We start from the raw sequence: 14,224 nt of genomic DNA, 5'->3' as shown, positions 1-14,224 counted from the left end.
GCGCTCTGTAGTGTTGGCTGTTGCACGCTACATCGGTTCTTCCCGGCGTTGCGTGGCGTTCAGAATTTACAGCCAGGAAAACAGGAAGAAGACTGGGGGCAGAATTCCAAATAGGGGTAAGGCATTCGTGTCAAGGATATGTGCACGTGTACCACCATCAGAGGGAGAGAGCCCTGGACTTTGGAGTCGGAGTGCTAGGCCTGTGTACACTCACTGCGTGACCCTGGGCCAAGCACCTAAGGGCACGAACCTTCAATGTGACACATTTAGTGAGCACCTGGCAGGCCCTCACCCCCTCCAGGCGTTTCCTGATATCCTTCCGCATACCACCACTCCCCCCCCCCCCAAAAAAAGTGAACTAGGCTCTTCTAGGTTACAATAAACACCCTGCATTTACTACATATCTTTTTAAAAGATTTATTTATTTTTGGCTGCAGGGGGTGCTTTCTCTAGTTGCCGTGTATGGGCTTCTCGTTTCTGTGGCTTCTCTTGTTGCGGAGCAGGGGCTTCTGGTGCGCGGGCTTCAGTAGTTGGGGCACAAGGGCTCAGTAGTTGTGGCTCGCGGGCTTAGTTGCTCCACGGCACGTGGGATCCTCCCAGACCAGGGATTGAACCTGTGTGCCCTTCGTTGGCAGGCGGATTCCTAACCATTGCGCTACCAGGGAAGTCTCTACTACATTACTCTAGAACGTCAACTTCCAACGCCAACGAGATTGTGAGGGTCTTAGCCTTGTATTCATAGGGGGAGCTAAAAACAAAAAAAAAATCATTGTGAAGGTTTAAATAGCAAAAAGATACCCTTAACTACACACAACTACACACCAGTGAGTACATGTAAAGGTGGTGAAATCTGAATAAAATCTGTCTATTTTCTAGTTGAGATATTGCACTAAAGTTTTTCAAAATGTTACCATTGGGGGAAACTGGGTAAAGGGTACATGGGATGTCTTTGTATTATTTCTTAAAACTGCATATGAATCTGTAATTATCTCAAAATAAGTTTAATTTTAAAAAAGAATACCTTTAGTACCAATATAAAAAAATAACATGATTTCTTTCCTGGAAGAGTTCTGTCTAACCAGGGAGAGAGATGCATAAACAATAATGACTACACAAAGTGATATTGTTATTCAAAGTTCTGTGTGCCTGTGAGGGAGATGAGGACACACTTACTTTAGAGCTACAGTAATGGCATTAGCATAAAGATCAATATATAGATCAATGGAACAGAATAGAGTCCATAAATAGATCCACACATATATGATCAATTAATGTTGCTAAGGAAACTCACTGGGGAAAGAATAATTTTTTTGACAAATGGTGCTGGAACAATTGGATGACCATATGCCAAAACAAAGCAAAATAAGCAAAAATCTGACCCTTACCTCATACTACATACAAAAATTAACTCAAAAGACTTAAATATAACAGGTCAAATTATAAAACTATAAAAAAAAAGATGAAAATAATAGAGCAAAAAAACATGAAAAAGAAAAAATAAATTTGATGTCATCAAAATGAAAATCCTTTGCTCTTCAAAAAGACACTGTTAAGAAAATTAAAACGCAAGCCACAGACTGGGATAAACTATTTGCAAAACATCTATCTGACAAAGAACTTGTAAATACAATAAATAAAGAGCTCTTACAACTCCATAATAAGACAAATAAATAAAAAATGACCAAAAGATTTTAATAGTTATTTCATCAAAGAAGATATGTGGAAGGTCAATTAGCACATGAAAAGATGCTCGATGTCATTAGGAAAATACAAATTAAGAACCACAGGTACGGGGCTTCCCTGGTGGTGCAGTGGTTGAGAATCCATCTGCCAAGGCAGGGGACACGGGTTCGAGCCTTGGTCCGGGAAGATCCCACATGCCGCGGAGCAACTAAGCCCACGCGCCACAGCTACTGAGCCTGCGTGCCACAACTACTGAAGTCCGCGCGCCTAGAGCCCGTGCTCCGCAACAAGAGAAGCCACCGCCCGCTCACCGCAACTAGAGAAAGCCCGTGCGCAGCAATGAAGACCCAACACAGCCAAAAATAAATAAACAAATAAATAAATAAATAAAAAGAACTACAGGTAGACACCACTACACACTTGCTATAATGGTTAAAGTGAAAAAGACTGACCTTACCAGGTGTTGATGAGGACGTTAAGCAACCAGAACTCTCACACACTGCTGGTGAGAATGTAAAATGGTTTAACCACTTTAGGAAACAGTTCGGCAGCTTCTAAAAAAGTTCAACACACTTACCATATGACCCAGCCATTCTACTCCTAGGAATTTACCCAAGAGAAATCAAAGCTCTATGGGAACATTCATAGCAGCTTTATTTGTAATAGCCCCAAATTGGAAACATATCCATCAACTGGCGAATGGATAAACAAATTGTAGTTTATCCATGTAATGGAATACTACTCAGCTATTAAAAGGAAAGAACTATTGATACATGCATAACATGGATAAATCTCAAAGTAATTATGCTGAATGAAAGAATTCGTACAAAAAAGACTGTATAATTCCATTTATATAAAATTCTAGAAAATGCAAACTTAATCTATATTGCCCAAAAGCAAAACGGTGTCTCCTGGGAACTTGGAGGTATAGGGCAGGGAGGGATAGATTACAAAGGAGTAGAAGGAGACTTTTGGGGGGTGAAGGATATGTGTATTATCTTGATTGTGGTAACATTTTCACTGTGTATGCACGTGCTAAAACTCATCAAATGGTACACTTTAAATATGTGCAGTTTATTGTACTTCAATTATATATCAATAAAGATGTTTTTAAAAATTCAATAAAACAGCAACAGTAACGTGTGCTTTTTGGCAGTTTACAAAACACTTTGTGTTATTCACAGCACCCAAGGGAGGGAGGGAGCCAGGCAGTACTTTCCTGGTTTCCCAGATGAAACACTGGGCCTGAGCGAGGTGACAGGGTTTGCCCCAAGCCACAGCACCAGGATATAGGGGAACTGAGCTGGGACGCGTGTCTTGTGTTGGATTGGTAGGGTAAAAGGCACTGGAATTGGATCCCAACCTGTCCCAGCCATTTACTAGCTGGTCTCCTTACGTTACTTCTTTATATCCTCATTTACTGTGAATTAAAACATAGGTACAGAAACATCAATGAAACATACATGTACAGTTTAATAGATAATTATAAAATGAACACCCATGCATTCATCACACAGGTAAGTCAAGAAACATATTACCAACAGGGGGCTCCCTGTGAGGCCCCTCCCCAATCACAACCCCACCCCTGCACTGCCACCCCTACCCAGGTAACCACCACCTTTCCAGTTACTGCTCTGGGCGGAGCCCCCATGGTCTCTCTCTTGGATTAATGCAAGATCCTTCCAACTAGGTCTCCGCATTCTACCCTTGCCCCCTTCCTTCTCAACACAGGAGTCAGAATATTCCTTCTAAAATATAACTCAGATCATGGCACTCTATTTTTTTTTTTTTTTAATTTTTATTTATTTATTTATTTATGGCTGTGTTGGGTCCTCGTTTCTGTGCGAGGGCTTTCTCTAGTTGCGGCGAGCGGGGGCCGCTCTTCATCGCGGTGCGCGGGCCTCTCACTGTCGCGGCCTCTCTTGTTGCAGAGCACAGGCTCCAGACGCGCAGGCTCCAGACGCGCAGGCTCCAGACGCGCAGGCTCAGTAGCTGTGGCTCACGGGCCTAGTTGCTCCGCGGCATGTGGGATCTTCCCAGACCAGGGTTCGAACCCGTGTCCCCTGCATTGGCAGGCAGAGTCTCAACCACTGCGCCACCAGGGAAGCCCCATGGCACTCTATTTAAAACCCTATAATGGTCCCCTATTTCACTCAGAATAAAAGCTACTCTCCCCATCACGCCCTGTGCTCCAGCCGCCTGGCCTCCTTACTGTTCCTCACGCAGGAAGACACCAGCTAGACTCCTTCCTTAGGGCCTTCTCTTGGCCTGTTCTCTCAGCCCCAATGGGCCTGGGACTGGGCTGGAATACTCCCTCCCCACCACTTAACTGACGCTTTCCCCTCCTTCATGCATTTGCTCAAATCTCTCCTCTGCAATGAGGCTAACCCTGACTGTCCTCTATAATACTGCAACCTACTTGCCCTCAACTTCCAATGCGGGAATTGTTTATTCATTTTTTTTTTTAACTAATTTTTTTATGGAAGTATGTTGATTATAAAATTGTGTTAGTTTCAGGTGTACGGCACAGCCATTCAGTTATATATACATACATATATTCTTCAGATTCTCTTCCCTTACAGGTTATTACAAAATATTGAGTAGAGTTCCCTGTGCTATACAGTAGGTCCTTGTTGGTTATCTGTTCTATATACATAGTAGTGTGTATATGTTAATCTCAACCTCCTAATTTATCCCTCCCTGATTTGGGAATTCTTGATTCTCTGTGCTTTTCTTTTTTCCATAGCACCACCTTCCAATATACTATTATAACTTCTTTATTTATTTTATGAACTGTTTATTGCTGTTTCCCCTGATAAAATGTGAGCTCCACAGGGTGAACATCTTTGCTTGTTTCATTCACAGTTGTTGCTGCTCCAGTGCCCAGAATAGCATGTGGCACATTGCAGGAGTTCAGTAAATACATATTAAATGAAAGAGCCACTGTCCTTTTTTTTTTTTTTTTTCCAATAATCATTTCCTTGCTTTTCTCTGTGGTTTTTCCACCTATGTATCCATTCCAAATGATACAATTTAGTTTTGCTTGTTTTAACTCTATGTGAGTTGAATCCTACTATAACTGTGTTTTTATGGTCTACTTCCTTTTGCTCAACACTTGTTTTTTGAGACGCATTCATGTTGCTGTGGGTAGCTGCAATTCATTCATTTTCCCCTGCTGTCAAGTTTTTCCTTGTATGAATATACCACAACCCATCCATCCATCCAACTGTTGATGGACATCTGGGCTCTGTCCAGTTTTTGGACAATCTTGCATGTGTGTCCTCGCACATATGCGTGTGAGAGTCTCCGGGGTACATACCTAGGAGTGAAGCTGCAGGGTCTTAGTGTATGTGACTCTTTAATTTTATAAGATAAATGCCAAATGGTTTCCAAAGTAGTTTTTTTTTCTTTTTGGCTGCGTTGGGTCTTTGTTGTTGCGTGTGGGCTTTCTCTAGTTGTGGTGCGTGGCCTTCTCATTGCGGTGGCTTCTCTTGTTGTGGAGCATGGGCTCTACGCATGCGGGCTTCAGTAGTCTTAGCACACGGGCTCAGTAGTTGTGGCTTGCGGGCTCTAGAGCACAGGCTCAGTAGTTGTGGCGCATGGGCTTAGTTGCTCCGCAGCATGTGGGATCTTCCTGGACCAGGGATCGAACCCGTGTCCCCTGCACTGGCAGGCGGATTCTTAACCACTGCACCACCAAGGAAGTCCCCCAAAGTAGCTGCATCAATCTGCCCTCCCATCTGCAGTAAGGTCACCTCTTTGGACCTCAGTTTCCCCTGTATTTCCTTTGTAAAATTAGAGAATTGGACTAGGGTATTTCTGAGGTCTCTTTTGGTTCTGACTTTGTATGAATCTGTCATCAAGGAGCCCTGAATAAGCAGCACTTGGGGCTGTGCATCCTTGAGACAACACCTAAGTTGTGAGGGAGAGAGGAGAATGCAACCTTTGCTTGGGATGAGGCCTCCAAACATCCCAGGATGTCTCTTAACATTGGTGTTGGGAGACTCCCCTGGTGGTCCAGCGGTTAAAACTCCTCGCTTCCAATGCAGGGGGCCCGGGTTCGATCCCTGGTCAGGGAACTAGATCCCGCATGCCTCAACTAAAAGATCCCATGTGCTGCAACTAAAAGATCCCGTGTGCTGCAAATAAGACTAGGTGCAGCCAAATAGATAAATAAATATTAAAAAAAAACCAAAAAACGATTGGTGTCAGGGTAGAGACTTTGGCCCTGCTGGAGCCTGACAGCTCTTATCTGTACACCTTCTACCTGCCCTTGAAAGAATTCCCCAAAATGGAATGCAAAGAGAGACAAGAGGCAAAAATGACAAATTCACTCAGAGATAAGGTAAAACATGGCAAGTAAAGGTCAAGGCTGAGTGATCTGTTAGGGAGGAGTCATGCAGGCTCTGTCTTGGAACAGAAAGTGGTAAACTGCCTTCCTAGGGGAAAGTTTCCTGAAAGAAGGGGGAATTTCACAGGAAAACACCTGGTGGGGAGGAGGCAGCAGCAATTTTTAAGACAGGGTGAGGGTAAAGTTGGAGATGACTAGAAAGAGGCCAGCCAGGATTGGTTAGTCTGGCTGGAAGATACTTCCTGAGTACAGATGCTGGCTCTGGTGGACCCTCCCTGGGGTACTTCTCCAGGGCACAAGGGCCCTTGGCTCCAGTTGGTGTTGGGAAAAAATTGAGTGTTGCAGGAGTGAGAACTCCCCCTGGTTCTCCACAGGGTGGAGGACGATGGGTCTCTGCTGTAAGCCCCTGTCTCTGGCTGTCACAAGAGAGAGGTGGGTTTAGAACTGCACACTCCCGTAGACCCTCCTCCTGGCTGCATCTCCTCCCTCCTCCCCCTACTGTCCCCCTATGATTTCTTTCTTTCATTCACACATTCATTCCAGCGTATGTTCAGTCATATATCCAGTGAGTGCCTAATATGTGCCTAGCCCCATGCTAGGCACTGGGGATGCCATAATGAACAAGGCACATTCCCGAGTCTTGAGGAGCTTATCGTCCAATGGGGAGATGCACTGGATATGATTATCTTTCCCTCCTCTTCACCTGCAGCAGGTTGTAGTGGACTAGGCAAGGGACCTGGTGGCAGAGGGTCAGTTGCTTATCTGCAAAATGATGATGACACTTAGTGCAAGGGGTTGCTGTGAGGAGTATGTGCTAGCACCCATGCCTCTCACGTAGTAGGTGCTCAATGAATATTAGCCAAAATGGATTAAAATCTAGGAGGGAGTCATTAGGTAGTCTAAGGCTTCTGAAACGGACATAGAGTGCCCAAAGCCTGGGCTCAGAGATGGTACCCAGTGACATGGACCTGTCCTCTGCCCAGTCTAAAAGAGGAGGGAGGTGATTCAAAAGGGAAAACCAAAAGAGTTTAGAGCTTTTAAGTCAGAGAACAGAAAGATGAGAACATGGCGCCCAGATTGATTAATTTGAAGCAGAGGAGCCTCTGTGGGGGCATGGTGAGGTAATGAGGGAGTCTTCCTGCGGGAGGCTGGGGGTAGAGGCCCGGAATGGGACCACTGAGAGAACTCAAAAACCTCAGCGATTGGCTCATGGACGCTCTGGCCAGCACCTCTCCTCCCTCACTCCTTGGACAGTTACTTTCTTGTTGTCCTTCCCAAGACTAGTCAGACTTGGGTCCAGCAACATCTAGATGGGGAACGTAATCACTCAGCAAATATTTATTGAGCATTTACTATGTACCAGGCCCCACTCAAAGTGCTGGAGAGACAGCAATGAAGAAAACATGTACATCTGCAAATATATCTGAAGGATAAATTGTTAGAAGTGGAATTGCTGGGGCAAAGGGCATGTGCATTTAAATTTTTTCTCCACATTGTCAAGTTGATATACAAAGTTTGTTACAGTCTATGTTCTACTTGGATGCCTGTTTCTGGATGAGTGTATTTTTTTTTTTTTTTAATTTTGTTGAAGTATAGTTGACTTACAATGTTGTGTTAATTTCTGCTGTACAGCAAAGTGCTTGTTATACATATATGTATTCTTTTTTATACTCTTTTCCATATGGTTTATCACAGGATATTAAATATAGTTCCCTGTGCTATACAGTAGGACCTTGTTGTTTGGATGAGTGTATCTTTCTAACCAGAGGGATAACTGCTACACAGTTGATACCCCTGACTGCAATCTTCCCACTAGCCCACGAAGATCCTGAGTTGCTATCCACCAAGGCCAGAAAAGGAGTACCTTCACAGGAGATGCTTTTTTTAGCTGTGATGAGGTCATCTTTCTCCAAGATTGATGCTATTTGGGGAGATTCTTGGTAGGGGTGGAGGTCACTCCATGTAGGAGTGGAAGACTCTCTATGACCAAGAGGAGAGGAGAGTTGAGGAACTGCTATTTCAAAAAGATGCCTGAGGGAAGGAACCAGAAAGTGACATCAACAGGGATCACTTTGTTCAGGCATGGGCAGCAAGTTTAGCTGCCCCACTCCTGGCTATGACTGGATTGCAGGGAGAACGGTTTGGCGGAGTTTTTGTGCACAAGAATGTCAACATCGTTACAGTGTATGACCCCAGTGCTTGGCAGGGACACGGCCATGCGGATTCTCTGCACACTGGGCTGACCCCTTCACCTGAGCTGCTCAGCGCATGAGCCTCCTTCCTGGAGCTAGACAGCTGTTAGGGTCAGGGAGCAGCTCGGGAGACATAGAGGACTGGGGTGGACATAGGAAAGCTCCAGAATGTCGCAGCAGTAAATATATGTCTTGGTTTCCAGGACTGTCTGATTTCAAAAATACTGCCCCACAAGTTCACCAGCACCTGTCAGGCCGGGTGTCCCAGATTTTGACTTGGAAAATATAGTCTGTCTGACAGGTAATGGAGAAGGGGGAAGGCAGCAGTTCGTTCAATTCCTGTGTCTACGCGTGGGATTGTGGGGGGAGGGGCGGGAGCAGGAGACCAGCAGAGATAGGCCCAGCTCTGTGCTAGAATCTCCCGTTGAATTCTCAGCTCTGCGCTGAGGTGAGCAGGTGAGTAGGACGCAAGGTGGTGTGATTGACGCCTTTCTAGCCCCACCTGCTTACCCGGTCCTCCGCCCTATCCCACCCACTTTGGGAGGTCTAATCTATAAGCCTCAGCTCTCTGCCTCGCCCCACCAGCTCAACGAAGAAGGTCCACGTGCAAATGGGAAAGCAGTCTACCATGGCTGCTTAAATACCTGGTCTAAGCAACTGGGTTCGGTGTGGCCGATTTCAGGCTGCGGGGATACGGACGTCAGTTTCTCCCCCGGGGAGACAGGAAGGAGACTCCGGGTTCCCAAAGCTGCTATACAGCCCGTTCGGTTGACACCCCAGCCCCCCTCCCCAACTCCCCCATCGCAGCGGCGGTCCACCCACCTCCTAAGCGATCAGGCCACTGCCCCCAGCCTCCTACGTTCTCCTCCCAGTGTAGCCCGGCCCATCTCCCCACCCGAGGCCCCGCCCCCGACCCCTCCCTGTCCTGGCAGGCTCCGGAGAGGCAGTGCCGGCTAGCAGTCTGGGACAGGCGCACCAGCGGGACTACAAGTCCCAGCAGCCCCTGGGGCCCGGCCTCGGGGCGGGGCTATACCGGGCAGCGAATTGGGAGGAGCCCTGGAGCTCAGGCTAGGGAACGCGCATGGCCAATCGCCCGAGGGCTCGCGCCGTGTGCCGATGGGGGCGGAGAGAAGCCCGCCAGGGTCCGGACAAAAGCCGGATCCCGGGCGGCCACGGAAAGCTGGAGTGCTCCAGGTAGTGGCGGTGTTTTGGGGCCTGTAGACCGAGCGCCGCTCACAGACTTTCGCAGAGAGGTGAGTGGCGGGCGACTGCTTTCGCGAGATGGACCTCACCTGGTCCCGGAGCTTCCTGCCTCCCTCCCCCAACCCGGAACCGCCTCCCCCGACGCCGGCTTCGGGCTCACGCGCGCTCCCGGCACCTGCTTGGAAGTTTTGAGGGTCTTAAGCTTTAGGTTAGCCTTCGCCGGGATCCCGGCTGGTCGCCTCGTGTCGCCCCCTCCCCTCCCCCACTCCTCCACATTCCAGTTCCTGGGAGTTTGCACAGGGCTTGCCGCCGTCCTTGGCTGTCTTCCCTCCGCCGAATTGCATTTGCCCCTAACTGGAGCCCCTCATCCCCACCTCGGGGCCAGTCCTCGAGCCTCGTCGGGCTTTATCCGGCCACTTCTTGCCCCCATCTGGGTCCCCCCCACCGGATGCCGGGGACGGGAAGTAGTGGCTAGTTTCCCCACTCCTACCCCTCATAATCCGGGTTCAGGCCCTTCCTCTTAGTTCTGCGGAGAGTCGACTGAGCCCCGCGCCGAAGTGGAGGGAGCGAGCGGGGCACGCAGCCGCTGCGGGCCATATGGGGCCGGGCCGACCCAGGCCTCGCCACGAGGACCTAGCCTTGGATCGGCGGCGCAGGAAAGACCCTCCTAGCTCTGGAGGTGCCGTCGGGCCCAGCCGCTAAGCGACAGATGGCCGGGGTACCCGTCTCCCTCCCCACCCTTGGCGTTGATGCCGAGCTTGGTTGAGGCAAGGTCCTCAAGGGGCTGGAGGATGCTGCCGCCGCCCTCCTGTTGGGCTTGGCAGAGGGCCAGTCGCGGCGCCAGCTGCCCTCTCCAACCTTGGCGGATACTGTGAAGTGCCAAGGAGTTCTGCCATTAGCTAGCCCTCCGGAGTCTGCCTGGGAAGAGGATTTTGGGGGGGTGGGAGGGGAGCAGTGCATAGCACAGTTTGGTCAGCCAGCCCACAGCCCGCTTCTCTCTCCACCCTTTAACTTTGCTCTGGGTTCCAGCCAGCTCAGATCATTGGGTTTCTGAGATTCTGAAATGTTGGGTGAAGGACAGCTGGTAGACCCAGCTGCCCAGAGGGTTGTTTTCACCTCTTAAAGAGCTGCTGCTGCTGCTGCTTCTTCTGCTTCTTTTTTTTTTTTAAGAGCGCCTTAAACAGCTTGGAGGATGGTGATGGGAACAGCCCTCAGACACTGAGCTGGGTGGTTGGTGCCTCCACCCCCATTCTCCACTATGTTTGCTGCAGTAGGGGACCCTCAGAATTCTGCCCCTCCTTTTACTCCAGGGATTGCCTGTCATTTCAAAAAAACCCCAATCCTACGGATACTAACCTTAAAATAAGTGCTCTTTGTCCTTCCCACAGAGACCATAAGTAGCATCCCCAGTGGTTCCTCTCCACTGGCTATGTCCCAGGGATACAGTCCTGGGGAACAGACTCCTTTCATTCAGCCTTCTCTGTGGGCTGCTTCTGCCCTCGGTGGCTGCTGTGGATGAACTCTTATCCTGTCTGCAGAAAAGACCCCATTCTGCTCAGAAGGTCCCTCCTTTGGATTGAGAGAGAGAGAGAGCGAGAGAGAGAGAGAGAGAGAGAGAGAGAGAGAGAGAGTGTGTGTGTGTGTGTGTGTGTGTGTGTGTGTGTGTTTTCAGGTTCCTTGGCATGATTTCTCCCACATTTAGCTAGGTAACAGTTTCCGGGGCCCCAAAGTGGACCCCTGGGGTCTTAGCTCTGCCCTGAAACCATCTCTCACCAGTTTGCTAGCACATTCAGTTATTCAATTTCTGAGGAGGCAGCCCAAGACTCTGTAGTGTGGTGGGTGTGTGTGTGTGTGTTGTGTTCCCAGCACAGATCGGTATACACGTTAAGTCCCGTTGTCACTTGAGCAGATGTTCTTAGCTATTGGTCTCTGGGCTGTCAGATCATGGTCATAGGTCACCACCTTGAAATGATATGCACAATTGGGTATGTGCACATTTTTCTGGGCTTTTCTTCTGGTGCTCAGAAGAGTCTGAGACCTCAAATAGGTTAAGAGCCACTGCCCTAGAGAGACCCTACTGAATGATTAAACTTGCGGATTTATCTGCACCCAGTCCACTCCCTGGCTTTGTGAGCCTTCTTACCCTGTCTTGAATATGCAGAGGCCAGATTCTTTCCCTGCTTGCTTTTATTCTGTCATGTAAATTCTCTGTCTTGGCCTTGAGAGGGCCTGCCCCATCTAAGCCACAGTGCTCTAGTGGCAAATCTGTGTTTGGGTGAACTGGCAAAGCTTTTCTATCCTGTATCATCCCCTGTTGTCTTCTCTCCCATCCCCTCCCGAGGACTGGTTGAAGATGAGTTCTTGGATCTGAGATTTGAACAAGGGCTCAAGAAAATTGTGATTTTTTTTCAGCTGCAGAAGGTCCCGTTTCTCATCCGTGTTCTTTCCAAAGTTGGGTCTCTGTTTGGGGAGGTGCCAGGTTTGGGGGGGTTGTTGTTCTGGGAGCGCCCTCTGCTGGAGAGGCTTAGCGAGGGGCTTCCTTTCTCCTGGAATCTGTGATCAGCCGGCGGCTGATGTGTCTGAACCGCTAAGGGTGGTCAGCGGCTGCCCCCTCCTTTCTCTGCTTGATCTGCCCTGGGCTGCACTCTGTTTGGGAGGGGGGTAGGGGCACGTGTACCCATCTGATTTCAGGACCAGTTTTTCTGGTCTGAGTCAAGGAGGCTGGGAAATGGAGCTGGAGTGGGTGGGCGGTGGAGGGCCGTGAGGCAGTGGGGCTGGTTGAGGTACCTCCTTCGGAAACACGTTGAGAAGGAGCCGGAAGTCATCCCAGGGGAAAGTGAGAAAAGGGAACGTCTCCTTTGAGCCCCTTCCCAGCTACCTGACTTTGGGCCAGACACCAGACTGAATGCACCCATTGTGCCGAGCTGGAGACTAGCTGGGAGGCTGAGGGAGCCAGCCAAGCCAGGGTGAGAACCTGAAGCCCAGCCTGGCTTTTGGGAGGGAGGTGCAGAGTGGCCCCTGGAACTCTGGCCTTCCCTCAGCTGGGAATGGAGATCAGCCTTCCTGAGTGTATAAACCAGCCAGCCCTCCAGTTCCACCCTCCTTTATTTACACTTGACTTTTCTCCCCCAGCAAATTCAACAACTTCAGTTCTGGGTCTTTGTTGGAGAGGCAGGAGTGACTTTTCCTGATCTGGCCAAGCTCTTGGCATGAATGACTTGGTTTCCTTTCCCTCCCTGTCTCCCCACCCTTTCTCTCCCCAAATCGCTCCTGGCACTACCCAAGGGAGAATGGGTGTGTCAGGATAAAGCGATGGGGAGGGAATATGAAGAAATTGTCATCAGAGACTCTTTTGTGAGGTGAAGGTAGGGGAAATGGCCTGGTCCTTGGAGAACTGGTCTTTTCTCTAGGGCTGAGGTGTGGGTTTTCTGGGGACCAGGAGTGAGAGGGTTTGGGTTCAAGCCTTGGGTCCCAGACTTCCCTGGTTTGGCAGTGGTTAAGAATCCGCCTGCCAGCGCAGAAGACACGGGTTCGAGCCCTGGTCTGGGAGGATCCCACATGCCGCGGAGCAACTAAGCCCGTGCGCCACAACTACGGAGCCTGCGCTCTAGAGCCCGCGAGCCACAACTACTGAGCTCGTGTGCCACAACTACTGAAGCCCACGCGCCTAGAGCCTGTGCTCTGCAACAAGAGAAGCCACCACAATGAGAAGCCCATGCACCACAATGAAGAGTAGGCCCCGCTCACCGCAACTAGAGAAAGCCTGTGTGTAGCAACAAAGACCCAACGCAGCCAAAAATAAAAATAAATAAATTAAAAAAAAAAAAAAAAAAAAAAAAGAATCCGCCTGCCAATGCATGCGACACAGGTTCTAGCCCTGGTCCCGGAAGATCCCGCATGCCGCAGAGCAGCTAAGCCCGTGCACCACAATTACTGAAGCCCGTGCGCCTAGAGCCCATGCTCTGCAACAAGAGAAGCCACCACAATGAGAAGCCCGCACACCACAACAAAGAGTAGCCCCCGCTGGCCACAACTAGAGTAAACCTGCGCGCAGCAACGAAGACCCAACACAGCCAAAAAAAAAAAAAAAAAAAAAAAAAGCCTTAGGTCCCCTGCTTTTTTTTTTTTTTGGCTGCATTGGGTCTTCATTGCTGAAGTGTGCGCTTTCTCTAGTTGCAGTGCGCGGGCTTCTCGTTGCAGTGGCTTCTCGTGTTGCGGAGCACGGGCTCTAGGGCTCAGGCTCGGTAGTTGTGGTTCTCGGGCTTAGTTGCTCCGCGGCATGTGGGATCTTCCCGGACCAGGGCTCGAACCCGTGTCCCCTGCATTGGCAGGCGGATTCTTAACCACTGCACCACCAGGGAAGTCCTCCCCGCCTGCCCCCGCCCAACCCGCTTATTAGGCTTCTTGGACAAGTTATCTTAACCCCTCTGAGGTTTTATTCCTCATCTAAGAAACAAGGCCATAAATCTCCATGTCCCTCCCAGGGCTCACATACATGTGACCGAGGATGGTTTCTGCCTCTTCTCCCAACTCTGGCTCAGTTAGAAGTGACCAGTATGGGTGGTCCCAGAGAGGCCTCTGTTTTGCTCTAAATTAGTAGCTGGATGACTCAGTGGGGTGGGTGGAATGCACTGAAAGTCCCAGTTCCCCCAGCCTGTTTCTGCTCTGAACTTGGTTGGGAGTCTAGTGTCCTGGGAGAAATGGGCTTTGACGTGACTCTTCCTCTTTGCTCCTTGGGGGCTTGATCCTGCGTGAGGCTAAGTAGACTTGCTCGCCCAGCCTTCAGGCTGGTGAT

The 14,224-nt window shown here is 49.4% G+C and overlaps 1 protein-coding gene and 1 long non-coding RNA gene across 4 annotated transcripts in view; one reads left to right on the top strand and one right to left on the bottom strand.

The window, feature by feature from the left end:
• Positions 1–464: 464 nt before the first annotated feature.
• On the bottom strand, positions 465–8,987 carry LOC137755351 (uncharacterized). Of its 2 annotated transcripts, none has more exons than XR_011071996.1 (3): positions 8,871–8,987; positions 7,899–8,065; positions 465–748 (listed from the first exon to the last, which is right to left on the bottom strand). It is a non-coding gene; the product is annotated as an uncharacterized lncRNA (long non-coding RNA). The 2 variants fall into 2 exon arrangements; XR_011071997.1 differs by lacking the exon at positions 465–748 and adding an exon at positions 3,508–3,746.
• A 327-nt stretch (positions 8,988–9,314) lies between these two features.
• ACLY (ATP citrate lyase) overlaps positions 9,315–14,224 on the top strand; it is a 42,534-nt gene continuing 37,624 nt past the window's right edge. For both annotated transcript variants that reach the window (XM_068531477.1, XM_068531476.1), the window contains exon 1: positions 9,315–9,479. The gene's annotated coding sequence lies outside the window, so the exon portion shown is untranslated. The remainder of the gene's footprint in view (positions 9,480–14,224) is intronic.

This window comes from Eschrichtius robustus, chromosome 20 (assembly GCF_028021215.1).
Source record: "Eschrichtius robustus isolate mEscRob2 chromosome 20, mEscRob2.pri, whole genome shotgun sequence".
NCBI lineage: Eukaryota > Metazoa > Chordata > Mammalia > Artiodactyla > Eschrichtiidae > Eschrichtius > Eschrichtius robustus.
The sequence above is the reverse complement of the archived record's forward strand: the minus strand, read 5'-3'. Positions and strand labels throughout refer to the sequence as shown.